At 36.5% G+C, this 6,654-nt stretch overlaps 1 long non-coding RNA gene across 1 annotated transcript; it reads right to left on the reverse strand.

The window, feature by feature from the left end:
* Nucleotides 1-5,069: 5,069 nt before the first annotated feature.
* On the reverse strand, nt 5,070-6,147 carry LOC119903724. Its single transcript, XR_005444558.1, has 2 exons — nt 5,848-6,147; nt 5,070-5,304 (listed from the first exon to the last, which is right to left on the reverse strand). It is a non-coding gene; the product is annotated as an uncharacterized LOC119903724 (long non-coding RNA).
* Nucleotides 6,148-6,654: the final 507 nt, after the last annotated feature.

Genomic DNA, 6,654 nt, shown 5'->3' on the forward strand with positions numbered 1-6,654 from the left:
AGAAGTCAAAGCTTTTATGGCTGTATTCAATCATTTCAAAGTGTTTTACCATATAAAACTAAATCATAATCAAGGAACCCTACAGTAGTGCCTAAAAACAACTCACCTACATTCTAGCTTACCTTGTAGTCTAGCGTTGCAAAATCCAAGAACTTGTATGATCTATTTCTCTCCCTTCATGTATACTCTAACCGTTTCATATGGTATAAGGAGACGCTCATCCGTGCTGTTGCCGACTCCCTTCAAGCCTTCCCCTGCCTTTTCCCGTGCATTATTCAGTCTTTTCCTGAAGTAACAGCCGCCCTCTACATGCAGGCACGCCGACCACTAACACACCACACTAATGTGATGTAAAAATGAATGATGAAATTCAAGGAAGCCAAATGAAAGAGAAACTGGTGTGTTTGTGTATGTGTGTGTGTGTGTGTGTGTGTGTGTGTGTGTGTGTGTGTGTGTGCGCATACGCAAATGCTGGCCCTGGTGTGAGCTTGTGTGTGTGTGTTCAAAGGTGAGGCCTTGGGTGATGGAGAATAGGATTCCCTTACCTCGTATAAGTACAGAGGAGGATAAAAGCCAGCTGTAATGACCTTGGTATAATGAAGGCCTTGCTGATTTCCATGATTTCCTTGCTTTCATGCCACAAACCTACTACTCCATAAGAGGGGCAAGAAGGAAAAAGAGGGAGCTTTGTCTGGCCAAACATTAGTAACCAACAACATTTGCCCAGAATCGAACACTAACTCTTGTTCCCATGTTCAAGTCATTATGTAAACGATTATTATCTTGAGGCAAATTAATAGATGAAACACATTTTTCTTAATGGGCTGGTCCTTTTTTTTAAGGTGACCAATTTACGTGCAATTTCCTTAATTCATGAAGTTATTTAGAAAGTGATGCAATGCTTGTTTCTTTTTATCTTGAAAGCAAAGGCAGCATGTTGTCTAGGGCTGCTCAGTGCAGCTAATATGGCACAACGAAATGAAAGGCTTCAAAAGAGCTTTTCCACTTGGAGCTGATGTAGTGCTGTGGCTGACCTCCAAATATGATTAGACTGCAGTAAACACAACAATAGCAAACAATAAACAACTGGTAATTGGTGTGATCCTCTGTTCCAACAAAATCTTTCTTGATTTGCTATGAATTATGAGCATTAATGTTTCTGCACGCCATGCCCCTCTGAGGATATCAAAAAGCTCCCGCTCCATCTTGATGGGTCTTTCTCATTAAAGGAGAAATGGAGGCCAATGTGGGAAACTGATTTACAGTACATTCATCAGTATAACTGGCATGAACTCACCTCTAATTCCTACTGTCTCTGTGCCTGATATAACATGATTATACTCAAATAAATGCTGTTTATGTGTGTGTGCATGTATCAGAAAGAGAGGGAGACTAGGAAAGGTGTAGCCCTGAAGCATCTCAAGTGAAGTGTGCCCTCTACAGGCAGCTGTTGTACATTCTACACGCGTGCCTATTTGTTGTATGTGTATCAATACTGGTGTGAGGAAAATGTGCAGAATTTGCAAAGCATGTCAAAGTTAAAGTTAAGATTTCTTGAGAAACAACATTTACCATATCACATACACACAACATATGAGTCTGTCATGTGTTTGTGAAGGCAGCTGTCGTTGACATGCTCACAACCAGGTTTTCCTGCATAAGCTATCCAGCTCCATACATGCTACCTCTTTCATTAATATGTGATGAGAGAGAAAATCTCCAAAGACCCCAAAAGGCAGAGGCATTGTTTCTCTTTTAAAGTCATCTCAGATGGAAGCAGCAAACTTCAGAGCATCAGTGAAGTGTCTAATGAAAGAAGTCTCCTCCTCTGCGGCTCCATTTCGTGCAGCGTATTAGGAATCTAAATGTTGACTGAAGACAGTTTGATTCTCTGTCTATGATTTTCTTAAGGAATAAAAACAGTGTAGCGTGTTTACAGTGTAGCCATGAAAGAGCTATGAGAAGGCTCATCACTACCCGATGCCATTTTGGGAGGCGGAAAGTGAGGTTCATACCACAGTTCATTTGAAAGCCATATCAAACAGAGAATATTTAAGACCAAGATCAAAGCAATTTCTGGTCAAAAATATCATGAGACCAGCTACATTCTTGTAAAATTGTTACTTTATGCTTACAGTTATTTCAACAATGTCTGGTTATTATTGGAAATCAGACACACAGAGAAATATCTACAAATCTATCCTGCCTCTTAACTTCAGAGTAGTAGTGTGCAATGTGCACAGTGGGTAGTGGCAAAGACACCTAAAGTGATATTTGAGGACCATCGCAGTGGCTCAGGTACATCATGTGTATAACATGCAACTGATGTCTGAAAGATTAAAACAGCCTAACAGCCAAACAGCATGTAATCCTTTTGTGCAACAAAGCAGAAAAATCCCTAAAAATAATCTAAAAGTACCTGGGAGGGTGTAATATTGTTAAAAATATTAAATTGCTTTTGGGATATCTTTGTGAGATGATTTTGAAAATAAGTATTAATATTTCTAATAAATTTCAAATGTCTTACATCAGCCTGCTTAAAAACACTTTCTACGCAATTATTCACTAATCACATTTTCAGTTTTACTTACATACCACGGGTGGCGATGGAGCAATGAGACCCAGGTTCGATTCCCACTGTGACCCAGCCACCATTGTGTCCCTGAGCAAGACACTTAACCCCTACTTGCTCCACAGGCGTGCAAACTCTGACATGCATACCAATTGTAAGTCGCTTTGGATAAAAGTGTCAGCTAAATGGAGATCTAATGTAATCACGTCTTTTATGGATAACAGCCAAAGTAAATATTATTTCCAGCTAAAACATTTAAAATTAAGTTAGCATTTTAGTGCAAAGCACAACATGCTGTAAATGAGATCTTTCACATTGATAAACAACTAGCTTTAAATTGGTTTTGGCCCTAATACTGGATCTCAGCGCAGTTTGGTATCTCTCACAGTTGTATGTTTTGTTCATTCAAAGGAGCTACAGACATTTATTTCTGCACAGTCTGGATAAGAGAAGCAGATGACTGGGGGAAGATGAAAACATCCATATAGCCCTAAATGCTCACTCATGACATGTAAGTTGTTGAGGGGGAGGTAAGGCAATGTCTGCATCAATAATACTTTGACATACATTCACAGTTTGCAGATTTTCAGCACAGATATTATACGTTTCAATTTGATCTTAAAAACAACAGTTAAGGTCATTTGCTGTAGTAGATTACACTGTTTTCCAAAGAACATTTCTTACTGTGTAGGAAATTTGACATGTGCAGTTGGCGAGGAGAACATTGCAGTTTATTGAATAGTTAACAAATTGTTAAAGTGATGAGGTATAAATACACCACAGACTACTTGATATACCCATGTTTTTATATTGTTCCTATCTATGTTTTTGTGTTTTTTTTTTAAAGAGGAATAACCCTTCTCTAAATGTACCAAAATGCTTATTCTCTCTAGGCTTCAAATAACCAAAATGTACTTAAAAGTATGAGCAGGTAAAGCATTAATTATCCATAAAACTTCATATTTGAATAAAACCATATAACTATAATCACAACTCAAAGTCTATTCTCCGTTTTTCTGCACTGAAACAACCGCCAACTGCATTTTGTCACATGAAAATATATATTCTCTACAAAGACATAAATCCCCAAATCACCACGCATTTTAAACTAAAATTAAATTTTACAATGATGTAACCTTTTGCTCCAGAACAGATGTCAAACCCTTGTGTGTACTTTTGATCTTTATTCTGTATTTATTTTACTTTTTAGTTTACAAAATTGGGAAAAATCTGTTAAAACTTTTAAAATTATGTCGGAATATTTGTAACAGATAATGGAGTTCATTTGTTCGGATGACAAAAATGTAACAACATTAGCTGTATAAAAGTTACTGCTGAACATCAGTTAAAAGATCAATTCAGATAAACATGGGAAAAAGAAGCTGAAACATATGTCACTGTGTTACTTTTATGTCCAATTTAAACAGGCGTTTAATTTGAAAAGTACCTATTAAATAAAACCAAAATTAGAGACAGGCTATTCAAAACTTTAAGTTTAGCACCACCAGAATCCCCAGGTTCACTTAAAGATATAAAGGCTGGAATCAGAGGATCTGCAACCTTTGCAATGACAACAATCTGGGAGTCGAGTATCACATTTTGTTTGAATGTTAGAGTGTAATAAGTAAAAGGAAAAGTAATTGGCAAAGTACTATTTAAACCATCCATCTATGTTTAAATTAATTTTGTTATTACACTTGGATAAGCCAAATGTTGTAGGTAAATGGTGCCTTCTTGAGGAATGTTGTTTAAGTAATTTATGTTGCTCCTCAAACGAATAAAATACAATACAAGAGAAAATACAAAAATCTCAAATCTGTATCTGAATCTGGAAACAAAATTTTTTTAAGAAACAAAGAGAGCAAAGTTGTATCTAAACTTATTCAATATAAAACAAACTTAACCATGGCTTATTGCCTATTCTACTCTGTGCATAGACTACGGTACTGTCCAAATAACTCTCTACAGCACATAGCTAAAAACACAACACTTTCAACTTTATTTACTCTCCTTATTAGAGAAGATTGCTTATTGCCTACTTCACAGAGCACCCATATAGCATAGCTGACAGCAGTAAGGGAGAGCTGTACGCATAAACTCCTCACTAACACTTTCCTACACTAACCAGCTGTCCCCCTGTGGTTTCAGCCTCGGCCAAACCTTTGAAATGTCCTTCAAGGCATGAAAAAACAACATGCACACTGCTTTGGGTAAAATTCTATTTGTATACTGTAATTACACTTTGAAAAGTTGCAAAGTTTAAAGTTTCAAGACCTTCACTTTTTCTCTTCTCATTTCTGATATTGATTAGGCTCTAAAACGCATGTTTCTAAAACACACTGTTCTAAAGAACAAAGAGGTTTCTCATTACGTGCTGCGCCTCAGACAACTTTGAATGTCTCAGATTTGATTCACTGGTGTTATCAAGGGAAGCAATCAGGAGAATTCAGTCAATAATTTTCACATGCATGCACATGCAAACACCATTCATTTGCTCTAAAAAAAAAAAGCTGCCAGCACTTTGAATGTGGTTATTAACAAAATAGAGGATTACGGTGATAGCTTTACCTAATGCCTTTCATGCTGAAAATACAGAGAAACATAACATATGGATAAAGTCCATGTCAGGTCAATTTTAGTAAGTCAACAGAAAACTGTTTGATGGTCTTCATCAAGAATAAACATTTTCATTCTTTGCTTCCAAAATGATCTTCAATGTATGCAATTCCATCCTTCATGTCACATGTCAGTCATAAAGTAAAACAAAATAGAAGCATTAGCAACAAATTATTACATAACAAATTAAACAAAAAAATTGATTGGAAAAAGTAGGAAAAAAGTAAGTTTTCCTCGGAGGTATAATTTGTCATTGCCAAAAGGGACAGATTAGTCTAGACAAAATTTGTTATGTTGCCTGCATCATGAGTATAATTACCCAGGAACACTGAATTCACAGAGACATAGAGTAATAAAGTTGTTGTTTTTGGTCACAATGCTTGTGTAGGGAAAGATAATCCAGGTGAAATTGTTATTGTACCATTATTGCCTGACCTTGTGATCATGAAATCTGTCTCAGTAATTTCCATGTTTCATATTAGCTACTCAAGTGCAACCAAAATGTGTTTCTTCATCTGGTAAATATGCATTAAATTAATAGTTGGTGGGTGAAGCCTGCTTTTTGGAGTTACAGAGTTGGAAAGTCCCATCCTGCTGAAAACAATCCACTCCATTTTTTGCCCCGGGTGACAAATATGGTGCATGTAATTTAAACTGACCTTTCCTTGTGTTGCTTGCCTTCTACACCGGGGATGCAGTGACGGAGCCATGATGTCTGGGACCACTCCTCCCTACAGTAATCAATAACAATGTCCAGCTTCATACACACCAGGTGCTCAGCCCAGCTGCTAGGAGGAGTAAGTGTACAAGGAGAGAAAAGAGAGTGGAATCAGGCACAGATGTGTCATTGTTATTCATGCAAAGACAGTCAGGATCAAATTCAGAAGAGGCTATATTGAACACACAGGACTAGTTTCCTGGAAATGAGTACTGCAATGATGACCAGTTCAAATTTGGATTGTGCATTGCAGAAAACAATCGATCATAAATTAACAAAGATAATGCAGATGATACTTATAAATGCAATTTATGAATATAATTGTGTTAAACAAAGTATGTCTCAATGCTAAAATCAAGAAGGCCCATTTCTGACTGGTACATGCAGAGGTGTCATGTAACTATCGGTAAGTACATTTAGTGTGCGGTACTTTTCCTTTTATTTCCATGTTCTGCTACTTTATACTTCTACTCCACTGTAGTTCAGAGGCAAATATTGCACTTTTTACTCCACTACATTTCTCTAATAGCCTACCTCTAGTGATTAGTTGTTATACAGATTCAGATTAACTATAAAAAATATAATCTACAAATAAATTACGATTTATTAGACGTTATGATTTTATTTATCCCTTACTGAAATTCATAACCTACCCACAATTATAGATAGTAAAAAAAAGCTGCAACATTAAAGCCATGTACACAATAATGCATCATTATTTATATATATTAATATACATGGCCATTCT

This window comes from Micropterus salmoides, unplaced genomic scaffold (genome assembly GCF_014851395.1).
Source record: "Micropterus salmoides isolate LMB-PRFRI ecotype aquatic unplaced genomic scaffold, ASM1485139v1 Ms_hic_scaffold_15, whole genome shotgun sequence".
Classification (NCBI taxonomy): Eukaryota; Metazoa; Chordata; class Actinopteri; order Centrarchiformes; family Centrarchidae; genus Micropterus; species Micropterus salmoides.